At 43.1% G+C, this 21,340-nt stretch overlaps 2 long non-coding RNA genes across 2 annotated transcripts in view; one reads left to right on the top strand and one right to left on the bottom strand.

Annotated features, from left to right (window-relative positions):
- Positions 1-21,340, top strand: part of LOC111096770 — a 331,553-nt gene that overhangs the window by 117,437 nt on the left and 192,776 nt on the right. The gene's annotated exons all lie outside the window — the stretch shown is intronic.
- LOC119872588 overlaps positions 14,714-21,340 on the bottom strand; it is a 13,853-nt gene continuing 7,226 nt past the window's right edge. The window contains exon 3 of the long non-coding RNA XR_005362498.1: positions 14,714-14,865. This is a non-coding gene — a long non-coding RNA (uncharacterized LOC119872588). The remainder of the gene's footprint in view (positions 14,866-21,340) is intronic.

Here is a 21,340-nt window from a genome sequence, read left to right as displayed (position 1 = left end):
TCATCAACTGGAATTAATACAGTTTTAAATGTGAGCACAGGTGGGATGCTATTATTGAAACATTTGGGAACTATGGTATTTTTACACAATGCCCCATGGTGTCCTGGGTAGGTGAGCATGTTTGGAGAGGGCAAAGACAGAGAGGCTTCTTGTCGGGCCAAGCTAAAGAGGGCTGTGGGTTTCTAATAGTGGATGGCACACAAAAATGGTGGGTAGTGCTTCCCACTTCCATCCTGGCCTCTGATGGAGAGTGGGACCTGCCGGGCAGCTTGTTGCCTTTGCTCTAGAAACAAACATTGGCAGATTGGAAGCCCAAGGCTGTCGTAGCAAGTCAGGCTATTTTGAGAGGTGTTTCTTGACTGTTTAAGAAACAGTGGCTGAGAAAACAGAAGGGAATACCTTTCAACCCCTATTTTCTGCATTTCAAGGACCGTAGGCCATGGTGGGATGCCTTAGTTCTTGGGACAGCGAAGTGGTGGTCGTGATGTATGGTGACATCATTTTGTATTGGTTTTGCTTCAGTGTTTGCCTTCCTGCACTCAGGTGAGGAAGAAGTCAGACAGGAAGAGGGGGCTGAGTGCTGGGCACATGTCAGGAGCCCAACTACTCAAGACTAGTGGCTACACCCTCTCATCTGGCCTCAAACACACCCTAGAACTTTCTCTAGTCTCTCTTTCTCCATATTTTGTATTCCCAAGCAGATTATAATAACCTTAAGGGTGGTGCCTATGAAATACTCTCTTGAAGCATGGAGCCCCAGCATATGTGAGGTCTCCTCTGGCTGCCCATTGAATTGACACACACATACTAAGAACCATAATAGAAACAGGGAATTCAAGTACCTGTCAGGTAGTATTCTAAGTATTTTATACACATCACTCCATTCAATTCCCATAGAGCCCTGTGTGGTAAATACCATGATTAGTCCCATTTTACAAATGAGGACAGGAAGGCAAAGGGACGTTGAATAACTTGATTAGGGGCATATAGCTAAAGAATGATAAAGCCAGGTTTGAGCCCAGGCAATCCGGCTCTAACATTCATGCTGTTAACCACTGACCTCGGCTTTCATGCTGTGGTGTGTAAGCATGTGTGTGTGTGTGTGCGTGTGTGCGCGCATGGACATACATATGGTATAGCAGGAAGTTAGGAATGACAAGAATGACAGGAGCCAGGAACAATCCTGGTGGGCTTTGAGGAAAAATCTCTTTTTCAAAGTGTGTATCCCTCTAACAACTTAGCCAATTCCCCCAAATAGGAATATTCCTAAAATAGACCATTTCTTCATATGCTATGTTTGCATCAACCTTGTCACAGTCTTATATTTAGAACTTTAAGTAATCTTTATTTTCTATGTGTTGTCTATGTTTTGAATTCCTTCAGAAAGTTCTTTCTGAGACTGCTCCTCTTTTTGGCCCACTGGAAGTACTTGGGCAAGCAGGCTGTGATGCTAAGGGCAGTAGGAAGAGAGCCTGAATAACATGGCTACTGTCAAGCCACTGTTAGTTTCTTTTCCATGAGATGTAATTGTGTGTACACAGAACTGTGAGAAATGTGGGAGCAGACCCTATTCTCCTTATATGTCCCATGCCTCCCTGCATAGGGGCTGTTATATGGTTGATGTTTAATTCCCACTGTTTATTAATTATAACCCCACAATAAGAAGCAATATTCTCTGCTTGGAGCCATCTCCAAGTTTGGTTTGGTTCGTGGGCAAGTCTTAGGTTTGCTCAGGAACCAGCCTTAGTGGACTCCAAAGTGAACTTCTCTGCTTAAGCTTTCTGTGGACTTTCCTTCGTTGAGGATGATGCTATTTCCAGAAAACAAATGTTCTTTTGGTCTATTGCATTTGTTATCAGACATTCTATCACTTGCAACACCAAGACAAGACATGTTTTCTCAGCTGGAGGGATGTTGTCTTAGGGGAGAAGTTCCATATAGTAGAAGTTCAGAAAACCCAGGGATTTGATTTAGAAGCAATTCACCAGGTCAGAGACACTGTTAAATCAGAAATGTGGCAAGGGGAGAGGAGAGAAATCTGGAACTGTTAGTTATTTTGTCTACAAATCAAGGCATGGTAAACTTTCTCACTTTTAACTTCCATTGAAACAATGACCATAAACAATGTGGGATGCTAAAAACTAATTAAACAGCTACCCTAAATCAACAAAAAAGGGTAAATTGAATTTTAAGATACATTTGCTCCTGTGAAATGTATGTGGGGCAATGTGAGGGGAAATGTGCTTCTCCTTGTTTGGGGCCTGTCCCAATGCTGACAATTTTATGTCAAGCTTGGCTGATTGTGAGTAAGTCAGCTGGTTTCCATTATCTCAGCTGGCTTTAGATTTGACTGAGTAACCCCCCCACCCCCACCCCGAGTGTCCCATCATCATCACCCCTTCCTAAAAGCCATTAGTCCAACTAAAAAGTTTTTTTTTTTTTTCTGCTTAAATTCTACTCATTCTTACAATGCTCTCTGTTCTCGTGTTCAGTTTACTCAGTGATCCTTCAACATTAAGGAACAGATGCTTCAATGACTGTACCACTTACTGGCCACTTGTTACATCCAGCTTCATGAAAGCTATTCATCCTGTTCTTAACATTCTTATCAGGTTCACGGTCCCCTCTGTACCCCATGCTAATCAGGAAGGGCTAGGCTATGCAGAAACAAGATTCCCAAATGCCAATGGCTCACTACTACAGAGTTTCATGTTCTTGCTCAAGGATCCAAGCTAAGTGGGTCTCCTCCATCCTGTAATTGTGCCCCAGAGAACAGGCCTCTTTGGTCACTGTCACAGAGATAGATAGTGTTTTCCACTGATTCATCCTGGATATGAAACATATCATTCCTGCCCACATTTCCTTGGCCAATTAGTCAACAACCAGACATCTTGCAAGGCAATTGGAAAGCACAGTTTTCCAGGTGTCTGGAAGGGGAGGAGAATTGGATACTGGGGGACACTCTGATGTTGACCACATCCCCAACTACACAATTACTTTTTTGAGAGAAGATTGGGTATCTTAAATGTCTTAACATCTCCTGTGATGTTTTAGGTAAAATAGGCTTTCAATAAATGTTTGTTGAGTAAGTAAAATCAGTTACCCTTTATGAAGCATTAATTTGTGACAAAATTTATGCTAGGCACAAGCAGAATGGTGTAAAGACTTGTAATTAAGGTCTGGCACATGGTAGATCATTCATTCGTTCATTCATCCAGGTACAAATACCTGTTTAATGCCTAATCTGTTCCAAGCATTGCTCTAAGTGTTTGTGGACAGTGTACTGATCATCATCCTTACAGAACATACATTCTAGAGAAGGAAACAGATAACATACAATAATAAAACAAATAAGGAAACTAAATGGTATGATAGAATGTCTTGCACTGTGGGAATAAAAGAAAAGCAGAGATCAGTAAGGGATATAGAGATGGTGGGGGTTGGGAGGAAAGCAATTTTCAGTGGGGCAGTCAGGGCAGGCTTCATTGAAATGATGTTGGAAATAGGTGAGGTGGTAAACCAGGGCAAGTATTTGGAGAAAAAGCATTCAGAAAGAAGGACCGTCCTTTGCTAAAGCCTTAAAGGTGTGGCATCTTTCAAGAATAGCAAGGAATGAGACTGTGCTTCAGGGAAGATGAGTTTAGAAAGGAGTTGGGGACCACCTTGAAAGGGCTTGTAGGCCATTGTAAGACTTTTTTTTTGCCCTGAGTGAAGTGGGAAGTGCCATTGAAGAGCTCTGGTGCTTAATAATACATAATTATATGTGTGTTACATATACATATATTTGAATCCAAAGAGGAAAATTTAGTTTGTTGTCTCATTGCATACACAGATACATTTCTTGGCTTTTTATATAATACCTTATATTTGTCTTTTCAGAGAATTTTTTCGTGGACTGTATTGTATAACAACAATTATAATAATAGAAAGGCTTGTACTACTATCATCTCCCCTCCCATATGTCCCCTTTATGGGGAACACTGCTGGAGCAGGGTCTAGATGGAAATTGTGGCTAGAGTCCTGTGGCTCAGCTACCCAAGGGATGGGGCTTTTGGGGACTGGCTTCTCTCTTATCATCCTTGCAAGCACTCACAGTGCAAGGTCTTGGAGAAGGAAACTTAATCAACAGAGTCAAATGGGTGGTGAGATGAGTTCCACATAATTCCCACTCTCATCGAATGTAAGCATCTCTTAATAAAACTCACAGTTGTTGTGGGGAAGGGATATGGGACTCCAGTCTCTCGAGCCCGCTGAGCTACCACCTGCTCCTGGCAGGGGCTGCACCGTTAATCCCTTGAGCATCATTGCTTCTTTCCCAGCCCGCTTTCCCTTCCAGGAAGAAAACAACCATGGGTTTGTAAGCTGTAGCTGTCTCTCGGTGCCATCAGAGCCTCTCTGGCCACTGCCTGTGTCATGCCATAGAGTGATGACCACTGCCCCCAGCATTGTTAGGGGGCTTTTTAAACTAATACCACACTTGCTCATTTTCATTGCCTCAGGCCTGCTTACGGTAGGGCTGATTCCCTTACCCAGGCCAGGTTTCAGTTTTTTAAATGTATTTCTTTTATTGTCATGTGATGGTGATTTTTGGATACAAGACCAAGATTGATTAAGAGGGTTTTCATGATCATCCCTTAATTTGCTATTGGAGATAGGGTCACAAAATCCCCACATCTCACCATTTCTGCTCCTACTCTACCCAGGTGGGCTCTACTTGATCTTCCTAGCATGTCCCCAACAACTATTAAGCAAACACTTAGTCAACAATAATTAACCTCCTCCCAGTTAGGTATCCAACCTTTTCTGAAGATATTCACTCTTTTGTCTGTGGATATTGTTGCATACATTCCTTCACTTGGTCTTTCTCTTTGCTAGTTGTGCATATTTCACAACATTGGCTACCCCTACCCCATCCATTTCTGCCTTTACTGTCCTGCTTGCTGCCCTAGGATGTTGACCCCTGCAAACTACCTTCCCCAGGCTCCCCTGTGGTCCTGTGACTGTCTTCTGTTTGATTCATCAATGGGAGCCACTGGCAGGATGCTGGGGTGGTAGGGAGAGTGAGTTCAGGGTGATTTTACTCTGTTCTCCTCTCACTTTGGACAACAGCTCCAGCTGTAGCTGTTTCTCCACACTACCTACCAGGTGGGCTGTTCTCCAGGACTGTAGCTCCTACTTGGTTCTGATAACATTATTTCCTCCATGCCCTGGCCCCTCAGGCCCTTTAGGTTCTAATCTTTGGGTGTCTTGACATCTTTCATTGGCTTCCTTAAATCCGTCCCTAGTCCCATCACTAAATTATTTTCAAAACCCCAATGTGGGTTCAAAACCCCATTTCCTGCCGGGCCCTCACTGATACACCAATGAACAATTCTCTGAAGACAGGGACAGGATTTGGCTGTCAGTACTGGGGCTGCCCATTGTGGCACTTCCCAGGGTTTCTATCCTCACTCCTTTTTGCCCGACAGTTTGCTTAGATGACTTCAAGCAGAGTTGAGGGTAAAGGTCATCTACCAACTGAAGGCACTGCTGTGGCCCTCAGGCAGTGGTAGTTGGGAGTTGAAATGAGAAGGTGTGTTCAATGCCTCATGGGAGTCCACAGACCATCTGGGGATATAAGAAAACAAATACCATCAAAACAGTATCAGTGCTGATCATGAAAACATGGCAGTTATTATTTGATAACTGCTCATTTGATAAATGCTCATTATTGAGCATTTAATATGTAACAGGCTTTAGGGCATGAGAGATTTAATTAAGGAGGCAAGATTTGAGCTGTTCATTGAAGGAAGGAAATTAAGATACATAGAGGAAGAGAAGAAGAGAAATGAGGACACAAATGACAGTGCTATACCCAGCAGTAATGACTCCCTAACTTAAGGAACTCAGAAAGAGGCTGCCCATGCTACGTGATTCTCCCTTTCACCCTGGCTCCAGTGGGCTGGACTGCCCTGGGCTAGGATCCAGAGCATAGCTGTGGAGTTTAGCTTTCCTAGGGCACAGCTGCCTGAACTTAAAGCTCTTCACAACTCTTCATTAGCTCATGCTTGGATTTCCTGTTTAGAATGAGGCCATGAGCTTCTGCTTTGCCTCGCTTCTTGTTTTGTGTTGGTCTAATGGGGACATGTATTCTTGTCAAGACCTTATTATTCATATATCTGGCCACCCATTTCTCTATTCATCTATCTTAACCCACTTAGATCAATGCACCGGTCTACTTCACTGTGATCTGCACTAACCAAATAGCCACACAAAACCATCCTACAAATCCTTTAGCTGTGAGCCTGGTTGTATACCTATACTCAAACTGGTGGGCACAGCTGAAGAAAATGCCATCACAACCATGCCAGTGGTGAGACCCCAACCTCACTAGGTTCTCATCATTCCCTAGCAACCACTTTGTATGTCCATGATATCCTCCAATTCCTAAAGATTGTCATTGTAGACCCTTCTCGTTATTCTTTAGACTAATCTGCTGCCTACTACCACCTCTGACTCACTCACCTCACCATGCCCCTCAGATATCCTCACTGCCTTCTCTATCCCTCTTGACTAGTTTCTTCCATGCCCTACTGTGTCTGTGTGCTCTTTGTGTGAATAGTTTGCCTCTCTTCCTTTATATTGCCTATGCTCTGAGGATTGTTCTCTCTCATTGCTTCCCTGTTGCCTATGCCTCTGTGGTCTCTCCATACCAATTCATGGAAATACATGTGAATTCTCCAGTGGCCTCCAGATGGTCAGAACTAAAGGACTCTTTTGGTTCTTATCTTGCTTTCTGCAGCATATGTCATCAAAGTCATTCTTCCTGTGAGATCTCGGTAAATATCTTTCCTCTTCTCATCTCCAGGCTCCCCTTTCTGTGCTGTCTCCTCTGCTTTCTCTAACCACTGTTTACATCTCTTTCAGTCCCTGTTCTTTTTTTTTATTTTTTTATTTTTTTAAATTTTTATTTATTTATGATAGTCACACACACACACACACACACACACACACAGAGAGAGAGAGAGAGAGAGAGAGGCAGAGACATAGGCAGAGGGAGAAGCAGGCTCCATGCACTGGGAGCCTGACGTGGGATTCGATCCCGGGTCTCCAGGATCGCGCCCTGGGCCAAAGGCAGGCGCTAAACCGCTGCGCCACCCAGGGATCCCTCAGTCCCTGTTCTTACTTTTCTCCTTTCCTATCTCAAATCTTAGACTCTTCTTTCTCAGACATGGAGTAAGCCAGTGCAGTGGGTAGAAGCATGGACTCTAGACAGTTGCTGTGGATTTGAATCTTGAACCCACTGTTTCCTAAATGGGCAATTTGTCATACTTTGCTATGTCTCCACATTGGAACAGAGCCTGGCCCATAGTCAATGCTTGGTAAACATCCACTGTTACCCATCCAGTCATTCAAAATACAAACCTAGATGTCATTTCAGATTTTCATCCTCACTTCCTCATCTAATCCAGCAGCAAGGATCTTGACCTTCTGGTTGCTTGTTAGAGCTCCCTTTTTTTTTTTTTTCAAGCTGCCCTGGTCAGAGACTCATATGGGGTATGATTCTTAACTGTTCTATTTGTTTCCAGCTTTACTTGCCTTGATCCAATTTTATATTGCAGCCAAAATAATTTTTGTAACTAACAGTTATGACCTTACCTGTACTTAAAATCCTACTAGGGTTGCTACTGTCTTCAGGACAGAGTCCAAATGCCTTGGCATGTCATGAAGGGCCCTTACAGATCTGCCTCCTACTTTCCAGTCATTCTTCTTAAGTCTTGCAAGTTTCCTAATATCCATTCCATGATCTAGTCATCTAATTTCTTTTTTTAGACTTTTATTTTTTTTTTTATTTTTTTTTTTTATTGGTGTTCAATTTACTAACATACAGAATAACACCCAGTGCCCGTCACCCATTCACTCCCACCCCCCGCCCTCCTCCCCTTCTACCACCCCTAGTTCGTTTCCCAGAGTTAGCAGTCTTTACGTTCTGTCTCCCTTTCTGATATTTCCCACACATTTCTTCTCCCTTCCCTTATATTCCCTTTCACTATTATTTATATTCCCCAAATGAATGAGAACATATAATGTTTGTTAGTCATCTAATTTCTTAAAGATACTCACTAGACATGGGTCCAGAGCTTCTGGATGAGACTTAGTGGCATTGAATATTCTCAGAATCTGCATATTTGACAAGTGCCTACCACCCTATATGTGTCTGATACACTTAAAAAACTGGAAATCTGGAGGAGGGGCAAGATGGCAGAAGAGTAGGGTCTCCAAATCACCTGTCTCCACCAAATTACCAAGAAAACCTTCAAATTATCCTGAAAATCTATTAATTCGGCCTGAGATTTAAAGAGAGACCAGCTGGAATGCTACAGTGAGAAGAGTTCGCGCTTCTATCAAGGTAGGAAGACGGGGAAAAAGAAATAAAGAAACAAAGGCCTCCAAGGGGGAGGGGCCCCGCGAGGAGCCGGGCTGAGGCCGGGGCGAGTGTCCCCCGGACAGGAGAGCCCCGTCCCGGAGAAGCAGGAGCTGCACCAACCTTCCCGGGGGAAAGGCACCCGCAGGGAGTTGGAGCAGGACCCAGGAGGGCGAGGATGCCCTCGGGTTCCCTGGGACAGTAACAGAGCAACTGCGCGCCCAGGAGAGTGCACCGAGCTCCCTAAGGGCTGCAGCGCGCACGGCGGGACCTGGAGCAGCTGGGAGGGGCTCGGGCGGAGGCTCCGCGGAGGGGGCTGCGGGGCGGGAGCGCGAATCCAACAGCGCAGGCCCCGGAGCACAGGGCGCCGGGACACAGCCCAGGATCCGGCCTCCCCCGGGACAGGCAGAGGCCGGGAGGGCCCAGGACAGCAAGGACGCTCCTGCCCCAGCTGAGCAGATCAGCGGCCCCGCCCCGGAGCCTCCAGGCCCTGCAGACGGAGAGCTCCGGAGTTACTGCGGGGGCTGACTCCAGGGCTCCAGAGCTGGCCCCACCACTGGGGTTGTTCCTCCTGCAGCCTCACGGGGTAAACAACCCCCACTGAGCCCTGCACCAGGCAGGGGGCAGAGCAGCTCCCCCAAGTGCTAACACCTGAAAATCAGCACAACAGGCCCCTCCCCCCGAAGACCAGCTAGACGGACAAGTTCCAGGGGAAGTCAAGGGACTTAAAGTACACAGAATCAGAAGATACTCCCCCGTGGTTCTTTTTTTTTGTTTTGTTTTGTTTTTGTTTTGTTTTGTTTTGCTTTTTGATTTGTTTCCTTCCCCCACCCCCTTTTTTCTCCTTTCTTTTTCTTTCTCTTTTTCTTCTTTTTTTTTCGTTTTTTTTTCTTCCTTTTTTTCTCTTTCTCTTTTCCTTCCTTCTTTCTCTCCTCTCTTTTTCTCCTTTTCCCAATACAACTTGCTTTTGGCCACTCTGCACTGAGCAAAATGACTAGAAGGAAAACCTCACCTCAAAAGAAAGAATCAGAAACAGTCCTCTCTTCCACAGAGTTACAAAATCTGGATTACAATTCAATGTCAGAAAGCCAATTCAGAAGCACTATTATACAGCTACTGGTGGCTCTAGAAAAAAGCATAAAGGACTCAAGAGACTTCATGACTGCAGAATTTAGAGCTAATCAGGCAGAAATTAAAAATCAATTGAATGAGATGCAATCCAAACTAGAAGTCCTAACGACGAGGGTTAACGAGGTGGAAGAACGAGTGAGTGACATAGAAGACAAGTTGATAGCAAAGAGGGAAACTGAGGAAAAAAGAGACAAACAATTAAAAGACCATGAAGATAGATTAAGGGAAATAAACGACAGCCTGAGGAAGAAAAACCTACGTTTAATTGGGGTTCCCGAGGGCGCTGAAAGGGACAGAGGGCCAGAATATGTATTTGAACAAATTCTAGCTGAAAACTTTCCTAATCTGGGAAGGGAAACAGGCATTCAGATCCAGGAAATAGAGAGATCCCCCCCTAAAATCAATAAAAACCGTTCAGCACCTCGACATTTAATAGTGAAGCTTGCAAATTCCAAAGATAAAGAGAAGATCCTTAAAGCAGCAAGAGACAAGAAATCCCTGACCTTTATGGGGAGGAGTAAGAGGGTAACAGCAGACCTCTCCACAGAGACCTGGCAGGCCAGAAAGGGCTGGCAGGATATATTCAGGGTCCTAAATGAGAAGAACATGCAACCAAGAATACTTTATCCAGCAAGGCTCTCATTCAAAATGGAAGGAGAGATAAAGAGCTTCCAAGACAGGCAGGAACTGAAAGAATATGTGACCTCCAAACCAGCTCTGCAAGAAATTTTAAGGGGGACTCTTAAAATTCCCCTTTAAGAAGAAGTTCAGTGGAACATTCCACAAAAACAAGGACTGAATAGATATCATGATGACACTAAACTCATATCTCTCAATAGTAACTCTGAATGTGAACGGGCTTAATGACCCCATCAAAAGGCGCAGGGTTTCAGACTGGATAAAAAAGCAGGACCCATCTATTTGCTGTCTACAAGAGACTCATTTTAGACAGAAGGACACCTACAGCCTGAAAATAAAAGGTTGGAGAACCATTTACCATTCGAATGGTCCTCAAAAGAAAGCAGGGGTAGCCATCCTTATATCAGATAAACTAAAATTTACCCCAAAGACTGTAGTGAGAGATGAAGAGGGACACTATATCATACTTAAAGGATCTATTCAACAAGAGGACTTAACAATCTTCAATATATATGCCCCGAATGTGGGAGCTGCCAAATATATAAATCAATTATTAACCAAAGTGAAGAAATACTTAGATAATAATACACTTATACTTGGTGACTTCAATCTAGCTCTTTCTATACTCGATAGGTCTTCTAAGCACAACATCTCCAAAGAAACGAGAGCTTTAAATGATACACTGGACCAGATGGATTTCACAGATATCTACAGAACTTTACATCCAAACTCAACTGAATACATATTCTTCTCAAGTGCGCATGGAACTTTCTCCAGAATAGACCACATATTGGGTCACAAATCGGGTCTGAACCGATACCAAAAGATAGGGATTTTCCCCTGCATATTCTCAGACCATAATGCCTTGAAATTAGAACTAAATCACAACAAGAAGTTTGGAAGGACCTCAAACACGTGGAGGTTAAGGACCATCCTGCTAAAAGATGAAAGGGTCAACCAGGAAATTAAGGAAGAATTAAAAAGATTCATGGAAACTAATGAGAATGAAGATACAACCGTTCAAAATCTTTGGGATGCAGCAAAAGCAGTCCTAAGGGGGAAATACATCGCAATACAAGCATCCATTCAAAAACTGGAAAGAACTCAAATGCAAAAGCTAACCTTACACATAAAGGAGCTAGAGAAAAAACAGCAAATAGATCCTACACCCAAGAGAAGAAGGGAGTTAATAAAGATTCGAGCAGAACTCAACGAAATCGAGATCAGAAGAACTGTGGAACAGATCAATAGAACCAGGAGTTGGTTCTTTGAAAGAATTAATAAGATAGATAAACCATTAGCCAGCCTTATTAAAAAGAAGAGAGAGAAGACTCAAATTAATAAAATCATGAATGAGAAAGGAGAGATCACTACCAACACCAAGGAAATACAAACGATTTTAAAAACATATTATGAACAGCTATACGCCAATAAATTAGGCAATCTAGGAGAAATGGACGCATTCCTGGAAAGCCACAAACTACCAAAACTGGAACAGGAAGAAATAGAAAACCTGAACAGGCCAATAACCAGGGAGGAAATTGAAGCAGTTATCAAAAACCTCCCAAGACACAAGAGTCCAGGGCCAGATGGCTTCCCAGGGGAATTTTATCAAACGTTTAAAGAAGAAACCATACCTATTCTCCTAAAGCTGTTTGGAAAGATAGAAAGAGATGGGGTACTTCCAAATTTGTTCTATGAGACCAGCATCACCTTAATTCCAAAACCAGACAAAGACCCCACCAAAAAGGAGAATTATAGACCAATATCCCTGATGAACATGGATGCAAAAATTCTCAACAAGATACTGGCCAAGAGGATCCAACAGTACATTAAGAAAATTATTCACCATGACCAAGTAGGATTTATCCCTGGGACACAAGGCTGGTTCAACACCCGTAAAACAATCAATGTGATTCATCATATCAGCAAGAGAAAAACCAAGAACCATCTGATCCTCTCATTAGATGCAGAGAAAGCATTTGACAAAATACAGCATCCATTTCTGATCAAAACTCTTCAGAGTGTAGGGATAGAGGGAACATTCCTCGACATCTTAAAAGCCATCTATGAAAAGCCCACAGCAAATATCATTCTCAATGGGGAAGCACTGGGAGCCTTTCTCCTAAGATCAGGAACAAGACAGGGATGTCCACTCTCACCACTGCTATTCAACATAGTACTGGAAGTCCTAGCCTCAGCAATCAGACAACAAAAGGACATTAAAGGCATTCGAATTGGCAAAGAAGAAGTCAAACTCTCCCTCTTCGCCGATGACATGATACTCTACATAGAAAACCCAAAAGTATCCACCCCGAGATTGCTAGAACTCATACAGCAATTCGGTAGCATGGCAGGATACAAAATCAATGCCCAGAAATCAGTGGCATTTCTATACACTAACAATGAGACTGAAGAAAGAGAAATTAAGGAGTCAATCCCATTTACAATTGCACCCAAAAGCACAAGATACCTAGGAATAAACCTAACCAAAGAGGTAAAGGATCTATACCCTCAAAACTATAGAACACTTCTGAAAGACATTGAGGAAGACACAACGAGATGGAAAAATATTCCATGCTCATGGATTGGCAGAATTAATATTGTGAAAATGTCAATGTTACCCAGGGCAATATACACGTTTAATGCAATCCCTAACAAAATACCATGGACTTTCTTCAGAGAGTTAGAACAAATTATTTTAAGATTTGTGTGGAATCAGAAAAGACCCCGAATAGCCAGGGGAATTTTAAAAAAGAAAACCATATCTGGGGGCATCACAATGCCAGATTTCAGGTTGTACTACAAAGCTGTGGTCATCAAGACAGTGTGGTACTGGCACAAAAACAGACACGTAGATCAGTGGAACAGAATAGAGAACCCAGAAGTGGACCCTGAACTTTATGGTGAACTAATATTCGATAAAGGAGGAAAGACTATCCATTGGAAGAAAGACAGTCTCTTCAATAAATGGTGCTGGGAAAATTGGACATCCACATGCAGAAGAATGAAACTAGACCACTCTCTTGCACCATACACAAAGATAAACTCAAAATGGATGAAAGATCTAAATGTGAGACAAGATTCCATCAAAATCCTAGAGAAGAACACAGGCAACACCCTTTTTGAACTCGGCCACAGTAACTTCTTGCAAGATACATCCACGAAGGCAAAAGAAACAAAAGCAAAAATGAACTATTGGGACTTCATCAAGATAAGAAGCTTTTGCACAGCAAAGGATACAGTCAACAAAACTAAAAGACAACCTACAGAATGGGAGAAGATATTTGCAAATGACGTATCAGATAAAGGGCTAGTTTCCAAGATCTATACAGAACTTATTAAACTCAACACCAAATAAACAAACAATCCAATCATGAAATGGGCAAAAGACATGAAGAGAAATCTCACAGAGGAAGACATAGACATGGCCAACATGCATATGAGAAAATGCTCTGCATCACTTGCCATCAGGGAAATACAAATCAAAACCACAATGAGATACCACCTCACACCAGTGAGAATGGGGCAAATTAACAAGGCAGGAAACCACAAATGTTGGAGAGAAAGCGGAGAAAAGGAAACCCTCTTACACTGTTGGTGGGAATGTGAACTGGTGCAGCCACGCTGGAAAACTGTGTGGAGGTTCCTCAAAGAGTTAAAAATAGACCTGCCCTACGACCCAGCAATTGCACTTTTGGGGATTTACCCCAAAGATATAGATGCAGTTAAACGCCGGGACACCTGCACCCTGATGTTTATAGCAGCAATGGCCACGATAGCCAAACTGTGGAAGGAGCCTCAGTGTCCATCGAAAGATGAATGGATAAAGAAGATGTGGTTTATGTATACAATGGAATATTACTCAGCTATTAGAAATGACAAATACCCACCATTTGCTTCAACGTGGATGGAACTGGAGGGTATTATGCTGACTGAAGTAAGTCAGTCGGAGAAGGACAAACATTATATGTTCTCATTCATTTGGGGAATATAAATAATAGTGAAAGGGAATATAAGGGAAGGGAGAAGAAATGTGTGGGCAATATCAGAAAGGGAGACAGAACGTAAAGACTGCTAACTCTGGGAAACGAACTAGGGGTGGTAGAAGGGGAGGAGGGCGGGGGGTGGGAGTGAATGGGTGACAGGCACTGGGGGTTATTCTGTATGTTAGTAAATTGAACTCCAATAAAAAATAAATTAAAAAAACAAAAAAAAAACTGGAAATCTTTGCTTTGGAAAATAAAACAAAACAGTGCCCAGTCCTTGCTTTTAATAAGAGGTCAAAATGAAATTAATTAATGGCTAGGTGATGTAATTGTGGCTATAAATGCCATAGGAAGGAGGTTACACAAAGGTGCTTGTCTTTCTGTGTCTTTGCCTACTTTTTGCCCACTATTTCTTCAGTGCATCATTCACCGTACCTATTTCTTCCTAGCTTATGGAGTGGAGTGTGACTCTACATACGTTCTTGTGAAATGTGGGAAGATGGACTTACCCCATTCATTCTCCATGGACACTAAGCACTTTCCTCTTCACCATGTCTGAACCAAGACTTGTATCCTCACAAAGCAAACACGTTTTAAATAAAACATGTTTTATTTAAATCTTGGGTTTCTTTTGCATGAATCTCAGCTGGATCAGGCTGTGAGCTTTGTGGAAGAAGGAGACACAGGAACTCCTTCTGAAGTCTGAGGGGAAAATGAGGTGAGATAATGATTAGTGTTGGGACCAGAGTTCCTGGGATCTAACTTAAGAAAATCAATGTATTCTCTTGGGCAAGTTATAGATCCTTTGGGTATCACATTTGGCACCTTTAAGATGGATTGGGAAAAATGATTATCGAATTGGTAACATTAGTGTACTTTCTTACTTTCTTCATAGGATCAATATAAGAATCCAGTAGGATATGAGCTGTGACAACACTTTTAAATGTTAAAACACCATGATGCAAAAATGGATTACTGAGGCTTGGAAATATCATCTGACCCTCTGACTGTTAGATTTTATAATTGGTATTTTTTTCTTCCAAATGTGAGGTGGATCTTGAGTGTGCGTGGGTAGGGTGGGGTTAATATCTTAGGAGGGTTTATAAGAAGGTCTATCTTTTGAAATGAATGTTGAGAGCAGGAGGAGCCTATTCCACCAAACATCTCCTCCCTTCATGAATGATCCACTATGTGTCCTTGCCAGCTTTTTTCTCTGAGCGAAAACTGAGCTTCTGCAAAACTAATAATTAATTTCCTTTGAACACCACATTTAACATACTTGCTGAAAAATCTCCAGCAGAGATCTTTACCTCCTTTGTCCCCATGTACCTCTCAAACTTTGGTTCCCACTGGTTCCTAAAACCCATCTCCAATACAGCCCAACTGGTCCGATCGCCTCGTACCCTGGTGCATTGCCTGTTGTAGCACAGACCAACATATGATAGGAAATGTTCAGTATTTCTGAACATTTCTTTGGAGGCGAAGTGTATCACTTTGCCATTCTCAAAGAATTCTTTTTGAGTAAATTCTTAGTACCACTTTCGAATGTTAAGCCCAAAGTGGTTAGTTGGATACTATTTGGGATGCAAGCAGAGCTTTGTTCCCAGTCGCTAAAATTCATACAAAGTCAGCTTTTACTGCATATTTTGATAATCCTCAGTTCTCTGTCTCCTCTTCTTCCTCCTCCTTTCTAGCCTCACACACCAAGCAGGGCCAGGTTTTATTCCAGCAAACTTGGGTAACAATAGATATGATTGTCAGCCTCCCTGGGGCTGGCCAGGTTTTTATGAAATTAGACATATTTGTCTTGATGTTTAGGAGCGAGCATGAAATTCAAATCTGTGTGTTGGCATTCTGCGGGCTGGGCCTTTAATATTCAATGACATAACTTCATTGCAGTTTTGACAACACTATATAGAAGTTGTGCTTACCATTGAAAATTAAAGCCACTGAAAGCGTTGACAACAGCAAAATTGTGAATGCTTCCCGGCTCCTGAAGTGATTGCTATTCCAGTTTGTCTAGAAGTGCTTATTGTGTTTGTAATGCCGTCAGTTTCACTTACAGACGACTTGAAGTCGATGCCATACAGGTAAGTACCAAAGAAATCTCCGTCTTCTTTCCTCTCTTCATTCCTCCATTGCCTCCCACACAATTTTTCTGCTGAGGGTCTATTTGCATTTGGTTATAGAGCTCCTGAATCCCTCAACTTCTGAGCCAGTTGATTGCATTTCCCTTTCAAGTTCCCAGGTTAACCAGACTTTCATTTTTTCCTTTTGTTCATCTCCCTTTTCTTCTTTTTCTTTTTCTCCCACGTGAGTATCAAGGAAGTTGAGTTTTAGGGACTTACTGAACAAATCCCCTGAGCCTGTGAATCACCTCCTCTTCTGTGTAAAGCAAATCTTGGGCAGGGGGGGTGAGGAGGCTTTGGTATCTGAGGAAGGAATACAAGAAACTATCTTTTGAAACCAATGTTAAGAGTATGGAGAGACTACTCTATTAACTGTGACTACAGTTCTTATAATGTTGAAAAAATAGTAAAAAGAAAAAAAATAATGGTTGGCTTGGCTACTGGTGGTGGTGGTGGGTATTAAAGCTAATGAACTAGCAGAGAATTCAGATAGCTTTGGTCTTAGGTTGGTTGCTGTTTTGGTCTTTGAAGGAGATTTCCTTCCTTTCTCACAGTTGATGGGGATGATTTTATCAGGAAAAAATTAAATAAGTCTTTCCTCCTTAAGCAAGCTGAGAGCCTTGGAATGTAAAACTAGGAGTCTGGGTAGCACTGTCTGTGGCACTGAAAGCACTGATCCTGGAGGGGCTCTTGTGGGTGGAGGGGGAATACCTGCAGGAAGGGTCCAGCGTGAGAAAGAAGCTGTGTGGGTACCTGCATGGGCAGATCTGGGGAGTCAGCATGGGGGCAACCCCTAGGCTCCAATATGCTTTTCTCAGTACACTCCTAATTATAATTAATCCACTTTCCCATGCTTCCAGACCCTATTAGACCAAGGGAGGTTTACAACTGTGGACAAGAATTCCTTTCTGTTTCCAACCAGCCCCATTGGAGTTTGGAAAATATAAACCCCATTGTGAGAGCAGGGCTGCTGTGGGGTAATTTGAATGGTGAGGCACCAGGGCCTAGACATCTAAACTCCACCATGAACACTTTGTAATTCCTGAGAGCTGGTACAGTCTTTCCTGGTCCCTGACTTTCCCAGAGGACCATGTCACTAAGGGGAGGTAACTTGTCCTCAGATACCTTCGCAGGAGGCCCTTATTAGAGATACCATGTTTGTGACTCTTTCAGCAGCCTTGACATTGAAGTCTTGACAAGTTGTTGTCCTCAAAAGGAGTCAGTCAAATTGTAGAACATGGCTGGATTTTATAAATTTTTATGTATTAAACAAGAGGGTTTTATTTGTTTGTTTGGCTTTTTGTTAGCTTTCTTAGTTAACCTACATTTCCCCAGTGGCCCACTCTGATTTTGGTCTCATTTGCCATATGTGCTACCCTTCTGTGACTGTCCAAGCGACAAGTGTTATGATCTCTTGAGTGGATTGGAGGCTTGGGGTGAGCCCTGGTGACCATTCCCGAATTTGCACTATCAAATTCTTTCTTTGGTCCCTGATTTCTCCTAGTTTCAAAAAAGTTGAACTTTTGTCCAGAGCTGCAAAACATGGTATTGTTCCATGGCATTTTGAATGTGAATGATCTAGATATCATCAAAATTCAACTTTATTTTTGCTTTCTGACATTGTTTTAAGCTTTTTAAGTGGAAGGAATTTTCCCTGTGCTCAATGAGAACTGTGGCACATCTTATGGCTTTTCTGCTTTTGAAAAGATAACTAGATAGACCTATGACCATTGTTACAGGTCATAAATATAGGGTAGAGCCAATGAATAGTACATCTAGTCTCATGTTATGGTTAGAACTCTGAACTGGATTTAGCATTACATATTCTTCCCCATTTTGTCTTAGATTGCTTAAAGCTAGAAACCTGGTATGGAAACACAATATGGTTCTTTGGCTCTCTCTCTTTGCCTGACTCCTTGCTATTCTTCTTTCCCACTTGGTCACTAGCTGCTATATTGGATCTCACAAATTTGGAGGCATAGGAGGGAGGAGAGGTGAGTGGAAGAGATAGTATCTGCCTGGCTGGATTTATCATGGTCTCCAGTATTGGCCAATGTATAGAACTGATACTTTCTCTTGAGGGCACTTACTTGGGATCTTTAGAGGTTCCCTGCTGGGTTCCTCTATCCTGAGGTTCCTATGATCTGTGTGTGACTCCCCATCTAGTCCAGTTGGACATTTGTGACATCTTTCTTTGCTACGGGCATGCAGTGATACCTGTCAAGCTTCTTTCTTTTCAAGACCTTCCTTCCTCCAGGCAACTCTACTGACCAAGAAGACTCAGAGTAGCTTCTCTCTACCTGGCCCATATCTGGGGGCATCTCTTATTTAATTCTAGGAGTGAAGGCTAGGCTAGTGAAGCAGCCCTCACCATTGGAATAATTGGTTAGAAACTCTGTCCTTTCCCAGGAGATTTGTGGGTGGGGACCAGACTCCTGATTCTAGTCACTTTAGCTTTCTCAGATGCAAGTCAAGTGGGAGTCCTCTGTGTCAGAATTCTAAGTGTAGAAACACATTTCAGATTCCTACAAGAGGCCCTGTTGGAGAATTCCTCATTAGGCCTGGGGAGAGAAGATGACATTTTTCTATTCTCTCTAATTTCTTGACTGAGCCGAGGACTCTGAAAGTTGTGAAACCATGTTCCACTTCTTTCCTTTATAAATTCTGCAAAAGGGGTCATGCTGAAAAATGAAGCAGAAAGGACCCATTCTGTCTTGTTGTACATGCTTCCCTCTCACAAGGGCCTTAAATTCTAGATAAAGAGCCAAAATAAAATGAGGAAAAAGTTAAAAAGCAATGAAGGAGATGTTACAAGTCAAGGAGCCCCAAGTCCCAATTGTACTGTATGGACAATTAACACTATGGTCTGGTTAGGGTTGGGAAGATGGTAGAAAGGGGGATGCAGGGTGGACTCATAAATGTGTGTATTCAAAGCAGTCAATTTTAGCCTTGTTGCAATCTTCCTCCTTTTCTACTTATAATTCAAGATTCAAACACTCTGAGATGATGAGCCAAGCTTTAAGGATTCTTCTGGCTGGGAATGACTGGCTGAGAAAATGCATCGAGGTCCAGGAAGCTCCTGTAGGGAGGCACTGTGCTTGATGAAACATATTACTTGTATTAAGCACCATATGCATGTAAGCCTTGCCCTGTTAACCTACATGTGTTTCTGGCCAATTCTGGAGGCCTCCTGAGATACTTGGTACATTTAGAAGCAATAAGCTTGGATCAACAACATTCACTTTGCAGAAGCTTTTAGACAATTGTTCACTCAACGTATAAATATATTCAATATATAAATATATATACCATACACCAGGCATTGTGAAAGAAAGTACAGTCTCTCAGGTAGCTTAAGAGATGAGAGGCACATATTCGATTACTTTTCAGAGGAGAGATGCCTTCTTGCTGCTGTAGTCTAGGAAAACTTCACCAGAAAATGGGAATCAGTAATGTTTCACCTCAGATTTCATCAGCTCACCAAGCCCTGGGTTCCTAGCTCTGCTCAGTCATGGTTTCTGGGCTCCTCAAATGCATAAGTACTAACTTTATTCAGTGTTGGCAAAGACTTTGACAGGGACACTGAGTCACCATCCCCTATACCTGAGGGATCCAGTACTTCCAGAATTTTGTGCTGTGCTTCATGAGAACTGAGTGCATATCCTGGCACAGAGTAGGTCTTCCCTAAGTAGTTGTGAACTTACTGAATGAGAACATGAGAGGGAGGGAACCTCTGGGGTCAAGCTGGTACAAGGTACCTCTGGCTTTGACCCTAACCTGAATGGGGCCTCAGAGGCTGTGTTGGAAAAGACAAAGTCAAGCCTCTGGGGATAGTCCCAATGGGACAAAGTTGCTCCTGAAGAACTTCTGTCCTCTAGGCATTTTTTCTCCACCTTCCTTTTTTTTTTTTTTTTTTTTTTTTTTGAGAGAGAGAGAGAGATCAAGAATGAGCATGGTGGGGAGAAGGGTGGAGAGAGAGAGAGAGAGAGGGAGAGAAAGAGAATTTTAAGTAGGTTCCATACCCAGTGCAGGGCCCAGCATGGCATGGGGCTTGACCTCATGACCCTGAGATCATGACTGAGATCATCACCCGAGCTGAAATCAAGAGTCAGGCACTTAACTTGCTGAGCCATCCAGGCCCCCCCCCCCCCCCCCACCTTTTTATTCTTTTTTGCAGGTATTGGTTTGTTGTGTCTCTGAGAGGATTTGTAACACAGCCTTTCTGCCTCTGGAGGAAAATGACTGTGATTGTTTCAGAACTCCCACCCGGCGGCCACTAGGGGCGCTTCTGATTGAGGTGGCTTTGGGGATAGAGTGACAGAGAGCTCCGGGCTTCCTAGAGCTTCAGTTCTTGGTTGCCAGAAGCTCCATACTATGTGTATACCAATTTTCTTTACTTGGTACTGGGGGTCATTTACTCCATTTCTGCTTCTGCTGGGAAAGCTTCCCACCAACTTTTTTTTCTGGCATGGCTTACCTTCCTGAGGGAATGTTCTGGGTTGAACTAAGAAGTTCTTCATCAGCATTCGTGTCTTCCCCCTCACCCTAACCTTCCTCTTGAGGGCACTTGTGTTCTCCCTCCCCTTAGAATCAGCCCTTGAAATTCCTGGGTAAGTGGAAGATACTTCCCACAGAGCATCTGCCCTCACTCTTGTTTGCATAAGGAACTGAATTGTTACCATCAAAGGTTGGGGGCCCCATGTGAGCAGTTGGGGCCCCCTCAGGTCCCCACAGTCACATCATCAGGTGACTTCCCATGCACTCACACTGGAGAGCAGAAGAGATAGAACCTCCACACCAGGCTGACTTGGCTCCTTTCCTCCCTCCACCAGTCTGGAGGTTTCTGAGGTTGCAGACTGAATCTACTGTTTAATTTCTAACCTCCCATGGCTCTCAATTTAGGGCTCGCCTATGGGGTCCAACCACTCAATTAGGGCAGGCATTAAAGGCCGTGGCTGTTTTTACAGCATGCAGAGGGGGGTGGGTGGCAGCATGTCCCCAATCCAGGAGACTTTCCTTGTCCATGACAGCCTCCTTCACGGTTTCTT

The sequence above is a fragment of the Canis lupus genome, chromosome 7 (assembly GCF_011100685.1).
Source record: "Canis lupus familiaris isolate Mischka breed German Shepherd chromosome 7, alternate assembly UU_Cfam_GSD_1.0, whole genome shotgun sequence".
NCBI lineage: Eukaryota > Metazoa > Chordata > Mammalia > Carnivora > Canidae > Canis > Canis lupus.
This window is presented reverse-complemented; position numbering and strand designations above follow the sequence as displayed.